The following is a 14,236-nucleotide window of genomic DNA, read 5'->3' on the forward strand; positions in this document are numbered from 1 at the left end:
TTCCCATTTTTCAGATGAGACTGAGGCCCACAGGGCAAGTTATCTCAGTCCAGTGTCCTCCCAGCCCAGCCCAAAGCCTCTCTTTCCTCTTGGGAGGAAAACAGAGACACCACAGCCCCCGAGACAATGTTCTCCCTCCTTGGGATCTGATGTCAACCCAGCTGCTGGTACTGGGCTAGCGGGAGCAGAGGGACCTCAGGCCCAGGACACTGGTTTCTCTGAGTGAGTCACTCAGCATGAAGCCTGCTGATCCTGCCCCTCAGAGGGGCACCACTCTGAGTGCTTCACATACAAGCCTCTAATCTAGGTGAATTAGTATCCCTAGAGTGGCCTTTCAGTCAAATTTTATAACCCTGTTTTTACATTACTTCATTTGTTTTTAAGGAATAAGAGTAAAATAAACCAACAGTGACCCAGGTCTTTCTTGCTTTCTGTTTGGCTCTGTTAGCTCCATACCTACTTACTGAGAACTTGGCCTGGGCTGGCCTCTCCTGGGCAGGGGGATACACAGTGGACAGAACAGAAGCCTCCTGCCTTCAAGGAGCTTACAGTCTGCTGGGGGTGGGGGTGGGGGGCAGTGAGACCACAAACATATGTCATCACTCTTGATCTTCAGGGGGTCACGGCAGAGCACTGGTGATGACCTGAAAGTCAGGCAGAAAGTGACTGGCAGAGAACTTTGACCTATGGCCAAAGTAGAAACAAATGGAACTATAAGTGAGAAGGAAGGGGGCACTACGGGTGCCCCAGAAGTCATAAGGCCCCGTAATACATAGTGAGTGGAGAACTCCAGACATCAGCAGTCATTCCCCACAGCCATTATTTTATCTAATCCTGTTAGCAACCCTTAGGGGTAGAGCAGACAATGTTGACTCATTTAAGGGAGGCTCAGAGAAGCTGAGTAACTGTGCTTGTTTGTATATATTATGTCCCCCAGAAAAAGCCATATTCTTTAATGCAGTCTTGTGGGGGCCGATAAATTAGTGTTGATTACGTTGGATTCTTTGGATTAGGCTGTTTCCATGAAGATGTGACCCACCCAACAGTGGGCAATATCTTTGATTGGATTATTTCCATGGAGGTATGGCCCTGCCCATTCAGTGTGGGTCTTGATTGGTTATTGGAGTACTTTAAAAAGAGCCACACAGGCCCAGATGCTTGCTGCAGCTGAGAGGCATGTTGAAGATTACTGCTGAAAGCTGACATTTTGGAGAACGCCATTTTGAAATGCAACCTGGGAGCAAACAGACGCCAGCCACGTGCCTTCCCAGCTAACAGAGGTTTTCCGGATGCCAATGGCCTTTCTCCAGTGAAGGTACCCTATTGTTGATGCCTTACCTTGGACACTTTATAGCCTTAAGACTGTAACCTTGTGACAAAATAAACCCCCTTTATAAAAGCCAAACAATTTCTGGTATTTTGCATAACACCAGCATTAGCAAATTGGAACACTAACTCAGGTCACACAGCTAGTGGGAGATAAAAGGGGGAGGAGAGTTTGTTGGCTTTGGACTCCAATTCGGCTCCCTTCTTCACTCTATTACTCAATGGAACTCAGAGGAAGATGGATGAAACCAAGAATTGTGGGATTCTGACTTTCTAGTCTAACTCCTGCCAACATGCCAGTGCTTTGAGGTTTTGCAAAGCACTTTGAGGCTCACATCTTTATAGGAATATTCTTTTCCTTCTTCAGTGGTTGATTGGGTTGGACCTCACCTCTGCTCCAGAGCACGTGTAGCAGTAGGACACAGGTGGGACACCCAAGTGGGTCACTGAGGACCCACTGAGGGTCTGTTTATAAAGGCGTAGGTAGGGCCTAGGGAAACCAACAAGAGCAAGAACAGTTACAAGGGGCCTGCCACGATGGGCAGACATCATCCGCCTAGCCCGAAGGAAGAAGGGGAAGTAGTGATTACTGCACCCAAGAAGAATGGCGTTGCATGGAGATGGTGCCCAGGAGCTGAGGCCTTCAGTGGAAGCACAGAGCCAGCCCATGGTAACTTGGAAGGTAATTGGAAAATATACATTCTGACCTTACCCTCTGCTTGCCCCCAGGCTCCTGCCTGTGTCTCCCATTGGCTGACCCCAACCTGAACCCAGAAGGCAGGGTCTACCTCCCAAGGCACAGAGCAGGGTGGAAAGGGTGGAGAGTGGCCATGGATGGGCAAATGGAAGAGATCCAGCACAGACTGTGGCCTGGGATTGGTTCAGTGATGGCGTGTGAGCTAAGCGGGCCAATAAGCATCAGCCCTAGGACCTTTGCTGGGACTACTGGGAAAGACATACTCTCTCTCTTTGCTGGGGCTGCTCAGAGGTGGGATATGAGCCTGGGTCCACTGGCCATCTTGCTGCCACATAAGAAGAGCCTGCCTCAGGGTGAAGCCAACACAGAAGAAATCTGAGCCAGAAGTTATGGAGGGAGTTGGTACCCTGGAGACATAATTGTGTCCCTGGATCCAGCCATGCCTGAAGGTGGAGAAAGCACTCTTGGAGTCAATAGATCCTTGTTTTACTTAACCTGGTAGAAGCTGGGATTCTGTCACTTGTGCGGGACACTGATTACGTGCTTCAACTTGGTGGGCCTGGGCTGGGGGACCTGATCAGCCCCTGGGGAGGGTGGTGGGCACGGGCGACAGCGCCCTCCGCAGCCCCCCGGGCCTGGGAAAGTGAGGCCGGAGGCAGGCCCCATTTCCTCACCCAAAATACCACTGTTAGGGGAGGCTTGCCGGAGGGAACCGCCTTTTCCCCACCCCCTTATCTTGCCCGGACACTCCCCGTTGCCAGTGCAACTCCCATCACCACCAGTGCGCATACATTGTTGCCAGACACCGTTACCGGAGCAACTCTCGCCCCTTTTCAATCAACCTCCGCGCCCTCTCAGAACCAATCCAAGCCCTTAACCTCTACAGCTACCCCGCCCTCTAAACGCCCGATATAAGCTTGTACTCTCCCCTAATAAACTCTCTTGGTTTCTTCACCCTAAAAGAACCGTGTCCCGCCTGTTCCTTTCTCGCCGCCCTCCATACTTTGCACGCCTCCGCCGGGGACCTGGCCAAGTCCCCCGCCTCGCCCTCGCCTCCGGGAAAGAGCCCCCGCTGCCGGTACCCTCCAAGCAATCCTGAGAGCCTAGGATTTGGCAACCGGCCGCCACCCCCCCCAGACGAGTCAACTGCGACCGCACACTTGCACCTAGAAGGGTCCTGCCTGATGCAGGTGCCCAGAGCTGAAGTCAGGCCAGAGTGGAGTTCTTCCAGTCCTGGGCCACGGGAGATGGTTCATGAGCACCAATCCTTAGGGGCAGGGGATGTCCTGAGGGTGCAGACTAAGCAATGAATCTTAGAATAGAGAGATGTCTCCAAAGACAGCAGCCTCTGTGCAGAGTCACAACAGCCACCACCAAGTATAAAACTCTCACCACATGCTAGCTCCTGCTCCCAGTGCTTGGCAGGCAGCAAATCTCATCACTCTCTCCAAAATCTTCTGGGTCTGATACATCCTTGTTCTACAGATGAGGAAACTGAGGCACAGAGAAGTTAAATCACTTACCAGAGCCAGGATTTGAACCCAGGTAGTCTGGCTCTTCTTAACCACCATTCCCACCCCTGCCCCCACCAGAAGACCTCCCCAAATAAAATTGGGTAAAATCCTAATATATAAAACAGGCATTAGGCAAGCCGCTCTGGGGGTAGGGGCCGAGGTCAGGGTTCAGGGAACCCACAGCTGAGCTCCCCGAGCATCACCGTAGCACAATGGAATCTCTCTTCCCTGCCTGTGTGAGCACTGCTAGGACAGGAGTGAGGCAGGAGGTAGGGGCCTTCTTGGACCCACAATCAGAACCTCAAATGCAGACTTTGGGTGTTAATTATCTTATGCGTACCACAATTATATTTGCATCACATGCTTTTTTTTTTAAATTAAGAAAACATTAATTTGTTAAATGTAAATGCTTAAAACATACTAAAATACTGGTAACCCTGTTATGGCATTTCCCCTCCTTCTCCTCTTTGTCCTCTCCTTCCGCTCCTTCCCCCTCCTCTTCCTCCTTCCTCCTTTTCTAAACTTGAAGTATAAATCCTCCTCTAAAAGGAACCAGGGCTCTTTGGGAGAAATGGCTGGTTCCAGATTGGGGCAAGGGAAATATAGATGAACATTTGGTTTGCCAGAAAGTAAGCAAGTATACTCAGAACATGAGGGGGACATGTCAAAAAGTCACAAGAGCTAGTTTGAAGGGGATCCCACTGGCCGAATTTGGGAAGATTTGAGCATCAAACGAAATAGTGATAGTAAGGGATTACAACTCATAGAATAACAAAATAATCCATGAGCCTATAATGACATAAATACATTAAGTAGAATTCTGACTAATATATAGGAATGATAGACTCAGAAAAATCACCATTTAGCAGCTGTCAGTAACAATTTAGTGAAGCAGGAATCAGCAACACATGCTAAAGCTGATGGGTGAAAGCATGTTGGGAAACAGGATATTTACATAGTTTCAAAGTCTTTCCCACAAAGGGAAAATAGTAACTTCACAGAAGAGAAACCTGGCAGACACCGCCTTAGCCAAGTGAGCATAGTTGAATTCACCAAATGGATGTCATATGCCTCCTGACACACTTCCTGTGTGTTCCTGATAAGGACACAGACCCTGAATATGCTCAAGAGAAAACATCAGACAAGCTCAAACTGAGGAGCATTGCCTGGACTTGACTTTTCAAAAATGTCAAGGACACAAAACACAAAGATGAAGGAACTGTCCCAGATCAAAGGAAACTAAAGAGACATGACTGCTAAAAGAAATACTGGGGATATATATAAATTTTACTATAAAAGATATTGGTGAGACAATTGACAGAATTTGCACAAGTTTTCTAGATCAGATAACCATATTATATCAGTGTTAATTTCCTGATTTTTATAATCTTACTATGGTAATATACGAAAATGCCCTTGTTTTTAGGAAATACACACTGAAGGATTTAGGGAAAAAGAGGAAAAGGGGCATCAGTTCTGCAACTTACTCTCAGATGTTTGAAAAAATTTTCTATGTATATTTATTTATATATGTGTGTATGCACGCACAGACACACATATACATAGAGACAGACAGAGGAGGAGAGAATGATAAAGCAAATGTAAATAAACTGTTAAAATTTGGGAAATCTGGGTAAAGGATGTATGGTAATTGTTTATTCTATTTTGCAACTGAAATTATTTCCAAATAAGAAGTTTAAAACAGATTCCAGGCGGGGCAAGATGGCAGATTGGTGAGCTGTATGTTTTAGTTACTCCTCCAGGAAAGTAGGTAGAAAGCCAGGAACTGCGTGGACTGGACACCACAGAGCAATCTGACTTTGGGCATACTTCATACAACACTCATGAAAATGTGGAACTGCTGAGATCAGCGAAATCTGTAAGTTTTTGCGGCCAGGGGACCCGCGCCCCTCCCTGCCAGGCTCAGTCCTGGGGGAGGAGGGGCTGTCAGCTCCGGGAAGGAGAAGGGAGAACTGCAGTGGCAGCCCTTATCGGAATCTCATTCTACTGATCCAAACTCCAACCATAGATAGACTGAGACCAGACACCAGAGAATCTGAGAGCAGCCAGCCCAGCAGAGAGGAGACAGGCATAGAGAAAAAAAAAACAACATGAAAAACTCCAAAATAAAAGCGGAGGATTTTTGGAGTTCTGGTGAACATAGAAAGGGGAAGGGCCCTGAGGCGCATATACAAATCCTGAAGAAAAGCTGATCTCTCTGCCCTGTGGACCTTTCCTTAATGGCCCTGGTTGCTTTGTCTCTTAGCATTTCAATAACCCATTAGATCTCTGAGGAGGGCCCCCCTTTTTTTTTTTTTTTTTTTTAATCCTTTTTTCTTTTTCTAAAACAATTACTCTAAGAAGCCCAATACAGAAAGCTTCAAAGACTTGCAATTTGGGCAGGTCAAGTCAAGAGCAGAACTAGGAGAGCTCTGAGACAAAACGCAATAATCCAGTGGCTGAGAAAATTCACTAAACACCACAACTTCCCAAGAAAAGGGGGGTGTCCACTCACATCCATCATCCTGGTGGACAGGAAACACTCCTGCCAATCGCCAGCCCCATAGCCCAGAACTGCCCCAGACAACCCAGTGTGACGGAAGTGCTTCAAATAACAGGCACACACCACAAAACTGGGCGTGGACATTAGCCTTCCCTGCAACCTCAGCTGATTATCCCAGAGTTGGGAAGGTAGAGCAGTGTGAATTAACAAAGCCCCATTCAGCCATCATTTCAGCAGACTGGGAGCCTCCCTACACAGCCCAGCAGCCCAGAACTGCCCTGGGGGGACGGCACTCACCTGTGACATAGCACAGTCATCCCTCAACAGAGGACCCGGGGTGCACGGCCTGGAAGAGGGGCCCACTTGCAAGTCTCAGGAGCCATACGCCAATACCAAGGACTTGTGGGTCAGTGGCAGAGACAAACTGTGGCAGGACTGAACTGAAGGATTAGATGATTGCAGCAGCTTTAAAACTCTAGGATCACCAGGGAGATTTGATTGTTAGAGCCACCCCCCCCCTCCCTGACTGCCCAGAAACACGCCCCATATACAGGGCAGGCAACACCAACTACACACGCAAGCTTGGTACACCAATTGGACCCCACAAGACTCACTCCCCCACTCACCAAAAACGCTAAGCAGGGGAGAACTGGCTTGTGGAGAACAGGTGGCTCGTGGACGCCACCTGCTGGTTAGTTAGAGAAAGTGTACTCCACGAAGCTGTAGATCTGATAAATTAGAGATAAGGACTTCAATTGGTCTACAAATCCTAAAAGAACCCTATCAAGTTCAGCAAATGCCACGAGGCCAAAAACAACAGAAAATTATAAAGCATATGAAAAAACCAGACGATATGGATAACCCAAGCCCAAGCACCCAAATCAAAAGACCAGAAGAGACACAGCACCTAGAGCAGCTACTCAAAGAACTAAAGATGAACAATGAGACCATAGTACGAGAGATAAAGGAAATCAAGAAGACCCTAGAAGAGCATAAAGAAGACATTGCAAGACTAAATAAAAAAATGGATGATCTTATGGAAATTAAAGAAACTGTTGACCAAATTAAAAAGATTCTGGACATTCTAGTACAAGACTAGAGGAAGTTGAACAACAAATCAGTGACCTCGAAGATGACAGAATGGAAAATGAAAGCATAAAAGAAAGAATGGGGAAAAAATTGAAAAAATCGAAATGGACCTCAGGGATATGATAGATAATATGAAACATCCAAATATAAGACTCATTGGTGTCCCAGAAGGGGAAGAAAAGGGTAAAGGTCTAGGAAGAGTATTCAAAGAAATTGTTGGGGAAAACTTCCTAAATCTTCTAAACAACATAAACACACAAATCATAAATGCTCAGCGAACTCCAAATAGAATAAATCCAAATAAACCCACTCCGAGACATATAGTGATCACACTATCAAACACAGAAGAGAAGGAGCAAGTTCTGAAAGCAGCAAGAGAAAAGCAAGTCACCACATACAAAGGAAACAGCATAAGACTAAGTAGTGACTACTCAGCAGCCACCATGGAGGCGAGAAGGCAGTGGCACGATATATTTAAAATTCTGAGTGAGAAAAATTTCCAGCCAAGAATACTTTATGCAGCAAAGCTCTCCTTCAAATCTGAGGGAGAGCTTAAATTTTTCACAGACAAACAAATGCTGAGAGAATTTGCTAACAAGAGACCTGCCCTACTGGAGATACTAAAGGGAGCCCTACAGACAGAGAAACAAAGAAAGGACAGAAAGACTTGGAGAAAGGTTCAGTACTAAAGAGATTCGGTATGGGTACAATAAAGGATATTAATAGACAGAGGGGAAAAATATGACAAACATAAACCAAAGGATAAGATGGCTGATTCAAGAAATGCCTTCATGGTTATAACGTTGAATATAAATGGATTAAACTCCCCAATTAAAAGATATAGATTCGCAGAATGGATCAAAAAAAATGAACCATCAATATGTTGCATACAAGAGACTCATCTTAGACACAGGGACACAAAGAAACTGAAAGTGAAAGGATGGAAAAAAATATTTCATGCAAGCTACAGCCAAAAGAAAGCAGGTGTAGCAATATTAATCTCAGATAAAATAGACTTCAAATGCAGGGATGTTTTGAGAGACAAAGAAGGCCACTACGTACTAATAAAAGGGGCAATTCAGCAAGAAGAAATAACAATCATAAATGTCTATGCACCCAACCAAGGTGCCACAAAATACATGAGAGAAACACTGGCAAAACTAAAGGAAGCAATTGATGTTTCCACAATAATTGTGGGAGACTTCAACACATTACTCTCTCCTATAGATAGATCAACCAGACAGAAGACCAATAAGGAAATTGAAAACCTAAACAATCTGATAAATGAATTAGATTTAACAGACATATACAGGACATTACATCCCAAATCACCAGGATACACATACTTTTCTAGTGCTCATGGAACTTTCTCCAGAATAGATCATATGCTGGGATATAAAACAAGCCTCAATAAATTTAAAAAGATTGAAATTATTCAAAGCACATTCTCTGACCACAATGGAATACAATTAGAAGTCAATAACCATCAGAGACTTAGAAAATTCACAAATACCTGGAGGTTAAACAACACACTCCTAAACAATCAGTGGGTTAAAGAAGAAATAGCAAGAGAAATTGCTAAATATATAGAGACAAACGAAAATGAGAACACAACATACCAAAACCTATGGGATGCAGCAAAAGCAGTGCTAAGGGGGAAATTTATAGCACTAAACGCATATATTAAAAAGGAAGAAAGAGCCAAAATCAAAGAACTAATGGATCAACTGAAGAAGCCAGAAAATGAACAGCAAACCAATCCTAAACCAAGTACAAGAAAAGAAATAACAAGGATTAAAGCAGAAATAAATGACATAGAGAACAAAAAAACAATAGAGAGGATAAATATCACCAAAAGTTGGTTCTTTGAGAAGATCAACAAGATTGACAAGCCCCTAGCTAGACTGACAAAATCAAAAAGAGAGAAGACCCATATAAACAAAATAATGAATGAAAAAGGTGACATAACTGCAGACCCTGAAGAAATTAAAAAATTATAAGAGGATACTATGAACAACTGTATGGCAACAAACTGGATAATGTAGAGGAAATGGACAATTTCCTGGAAACATATGAACAACCTAGACTGACCAGAGAAGAAATAGAAGACCTCAACCAACCCATCACAAGCAAAGAGATCCAATCAGTCATCAAAAATCTTCCCACAAATAAATGCCCAGGGCCAGATGGCTGCACAGGGGAATTCTACCAAACTTTCCAGAAAGAACTGACACCAATCTTACTCAAACTCTTTCAAAACATTGAAGAAAATGGAACACTACCTAACTCATTTTATGAAGCTAACATCAATCTAATACCAAAACCAGGCAAAGATGTTACAAAAAAGGAAAACTACCGGCCAATCTCCCTAATGAATATAGATGCAAAAATCCTCAACAAAATACTTGCAAATCGAATCCAAAGACACATTAAAAAAATCATACACCATGACCAAGTGGGGTTTATTCCAGGCATGCAAGGATGGTTCAACATAAGAAAATCAATCAATGTATTACAACACATTAACAAGTCAAAAGGGAAAAATCAATTGATCATCTCAATAGATGCTGAAAAAGCATTTGACAAAATCCAACATCCCTTTTTGATAAAAACACTTCAAAAGGTAGGAATTGAAGGAAACTTCCTCAACATGATAAAGAGCATATATGAAAAACCCACAGCCAGCATAATACTCAATGGTGAGAGACTGAAAGCCTTCCCTCTAAGATCAGGAACAAGACAAGGATGCCTGCTATCACCACTGTTATTCAACATTGTGCTGGAAGTGCTAGCCAGGGCAATCCGGCAAGACAAGGAAATAAAAGGCATCCAAATTGGAAAAGAAGAAGTAAAACTGTCATTGTTTGCAGATGATATGATCTTATATCTAGAAAACCCTGAGAAATCGACGATACAGCTACTAGAGCTAATAAACAAATTTAGCAAAGTAGCGGGATACAAGGTTAATACACATAAGTCAGTAATGTTTCTATATGCTAGAAATGAACAAACTGAAGAGACACTCAAGAAAAAGATACCATTTTCAATAGCAACTAAAAAAATCAAGTACCTAGGAATAAACTTAACCAAAGATGTAAAAGACCTATACAAAGAAAACTACATAACTCTACTGAAAGAAATAGAAGGGGACCTTAAAAGATGGAAAAATATTCCATGTTCATGGATAGGAAGACTAAATGTCATTAAGATGTCAATTCTACCCAAACTCATCTACAGATTCAATGCAATCCCAATCAAAATTCCAACAACCTACTTTGCAGACTTGGAAAAGCTAGTTATCAAATTTATTTGGAAAGGGAAGATGCCTCGAATTGCTAAAGACACTCTAAAAAAGAAAAACGAAGTGGGAGGACTTACACTCCCTGACTTTGAAGCTTATTATAAAGCCACAGTTACCAAAACAGCATGGTACTGGCACAAAGATAGACATATAGATCAATGGAATCGAATTGAGAATTCGGAGACAGACCCTCAGATCTATGGCCGACTGATCTTTGATAAGGCCCCCAAAGTCACTGAACTGAGTCATAATGGTCTTTTCAACAAATGGGGCTGGGAGAGTTGGATATCCATATCCAAAAGAATGAAAGAGGACCCCTACCTCACCCCCTACACAAAAATTAACTCAAAATGGACCAAAGATCTCAATATAAAAGAAAGTACCTTAAAACTCCTAGAAGATAATGTAGGAAAACATCTTCAAGACCTTGTATTAGGCGGCCACTTCCTAGACTTTACACCCAAAGCACAAGCAACAAAAGAGAAAATAGATAAATGGGAACTCCTCAAGCTTAGAAGTTTCTGCACCTCAAAGGAATTTCTCAAAAAGGTAAAGAGGCAGCCAACTCAATGGGAAAAAATTTTTGGAAACCATGTATCTGACAAAAGACTGATATCTTGCATATATAAAGAAATCCTACAACTGAACGACAATAGTACAGTCGGCCCAATTATAAAATGGGCAAAAGATATGAAAAGACAGTTCTCTGAAGAGGAAATACAAATGGCCAAGAAACACATGAAAAAATGTTCAGCTTCACTAGCTATTAGAGAGATGCAAATTAAGACCACAATGAGATACCATCTAACACCGGTTAGAATGGCTGCCATTAAACAAACAGGAAACTACAAATGCTGGAGGGGATGTGGAGAAATTGGAACTCTTATTCACTGTTGGTGGGACTGTATAATGGTTCAGCCACTCTGGAAGTCAGTCTGGCAGTTCCTTAGAAAACTAGATATAGAGTTACCATTCGATCCAGCGATTGCACTTCTCGGTATATACCCGGAAGATCGGAAAGCAGTGACACGAACAGATATCTGCACGCCAATGTTCATAGCAGCATTATTCACAATTGCCAAAAGATGGAAACAACCCAAATGTCCTTCAACAGATGAGTGGATAAATAAAATGTGGTATATACACACGATGGAATACTACGCGGCAGTAAGAAGGAACGATCTCGTGAAACATATGACAACATGGATGAACCTTGAGGACATAATGCTAAGCGAAATAAGCCAGGCACAAAAAGAGAAATATTATATGCTACCACTAATGTGAACTTTGAAAAATGTAAAACAAATGGCTTATAATGTAGAATGTAGGGGAACTAGCAATAGAGAGCAATTAAGGAAGGGGGAACAATAATCCAAGAAGAACAGATAAGCTATTTAACGTTCTGGGGATGCCCAGGAATGACTATGGTCTGTTAATTTCTGATGGATATAGTAGGAGCAAGTTCACAGAAATGTTGCTATATTAGGTAACTTTCTTGGGGTAAAGTAGGAACATGTTGGAAGTTAAGCAGTTATCTTAGGTTAGTTGTCTTTTTCTTACTCCCTTGTTATGGTCTCTTTGAAATGTTCTTTTATTGTATGTTTGTTTTCTTTTTAACTTTTTTTTCATACAGTTGATTTAAAAAAGAAGGGAAAGTTAAAAAAAAAAAAAAACAAGGAAAAAAAAAGATGTAGTGCCCCCTTGAGGAGCCTGTGGTGAATGCAGGGGTATTCGCCTACCCCACCTCCATGGTTGCTAACATGACCACAGACATAGAGGACTGGTGGTTTGATGGGTTGGGCCCTCTACCACAGGTTTTACCCTTGGGAAGACGGTTGCTGCAAAGGAGAGGCTAGGCCTCCCTATGGTTGTGCCTAAGAGCCTCCTCCCGAATGCCTCTTTGTTGCTCAGATGTGGCCCTGTCTCTCTAGCTAAGCCAACTTGAAAGGTGAAATCACTGCCCTCCCCCCTACATGGGATCAGACACCCAGGGGAGTGAATCTCCCTGGCAACATGGAATATGACTCCCGGGGAGGAATGTAGACCTGGCATCGTGGGACGGAGAACATCTTCTTGACCAAAAGGGGGATGTGAAAGGAAATGAAATAAGCTTCAGTGGCAGAGAGAATCCAAAACGAGCCGAGAGGTCACTCTGGTGGGCACTCTTACGCACACTTTAGACAACCCTTCTTCAGTTCTAAAGAATTGGGGTAGCTGGTGGTGGATACCTGAAACTATCAAACTACAACCCAGAACCCATGAATCTCGAAGACAGTTGTATAAAAATGTAGCTTATGAGGGGTGACAAGGGGATTGGGAAAGCCATAAGGACCACACTCCACTTCGTCTAGTTTATGGATGGATGAGTAGAAAAATAGGGGAAGGAAACAAACAGACAAAGGTACCCAGTGTTCTTTTTTACTTCAATTGCTCTTTTTCACTCTAATTATTATTCTTGTTATTCTTGTGTGTGTGCTAATGAAGGTGTCAGGGATTGATTTGGGTGATGAATGTACAACTATGTAATGGTACTGTGAACAATCGAAAGTACGATTTGTTTTGTATGACTGCGTGGTATATGAATATATCTCAATAAAATAAAGATTAAAAAAAAACAAAACAAAACAAAACAGTGCAGTGTTAAAGAAACGGACTCATGTGCTTGGATTACCCATGTCATCTCCAGAAAGGAAATTTATGATTTGAGGAAAGGGTTTAGGAATAACATAGGCAAATTCATCCTACATCTTATTTGACCAGATAAAATAAGCTAATTGTTGGTTTGTGAACCCTGAAGGTCATGACTTGTTTTCAGACCATTGCTCATCATAAATAAATAAGTACATGATTTTTAAAAATTGAGGTGTAACAAGGCATCCAAATTGGAGAGGAAGAAGTAAAACTTTCACTATTTGCAGATGACATGATTCTATATGTAGGAAATCCAGAAAAATCTACAGCAAAGCTACTAGAACTAGTCAATGAATACAGCAAAGTAGCAGGCTACAAGATCAACACGCAAAAATCTGTAGTGTTCCTATACACAAGTAATGTGCAACAAGAGGAGGAAATCAAGAAAAAAATCCCATTTACAATAGCAACCAAAAGAATCAAGTATTTAGGAATAAACTTAACCAAGGACACAAAAGACCTTTACATAGAAAACTGTAAGAAACTGCTAAAAGAAATTGAACAAGACCTGAAAAAATGGAAGACCATACCATGTTCATGGATTGGAAGACTAAATATAGTTAAGATGGCAATTTTACCTAAACTGATTTACAGATTCAATGCAATACCAATTCAAATCCCAACAACTTACTTTACAGAAATAGAAAAACCAATAACTAAATTTATTTGGAAGGGTAAGGTGCCCCGAATAGCCAAAAATGTCTTGAGAAAGAGGAAAGAAGTGGGAGGTCTCACACTACCTGACTTTGAAGCATATTACAAAGCTACAGTGCTCAAAACAGCATGGTACTGGCATAAGGACAGATATACTGATCAATGGAATCGGATTGAGTGTTCAGAAGTAGACCCTCACATCTATGGACAACTGATCTTTGATACGGCAGTGAAGCCGAAGCAACTGGGAAAGAGCAGCCTGTTCAATAAATGGTGTTTGGAGAACTGGATATCCATTTCCAAAAGAATGAAAGAGGATGTCCATCTCACACCTTATACCAAAATTAACTCAAAGTGGATCAAAGACCTAAACATTAGCACCAAGACCATAAAACTCTTAGAAGAAAATGTAGGGCAATATCTTAAAGATCTTGCGAAAGGAGGTGGTTTCTTAGACCTCA

Source organism: Choloepus didactylus, chromosome 22 (assembly GCF_015220235.1).
Source record: "Choloepus didactylus isolate mChoDid1 chromosome 22, mChoDid1.pri, whole genome shotgun sequence".
NCBI lineage: Eukaryota > Metazoa > Chordata > Mammalia > Pilosa > Megalonychidae > Choloepus > Choloepus didactylus.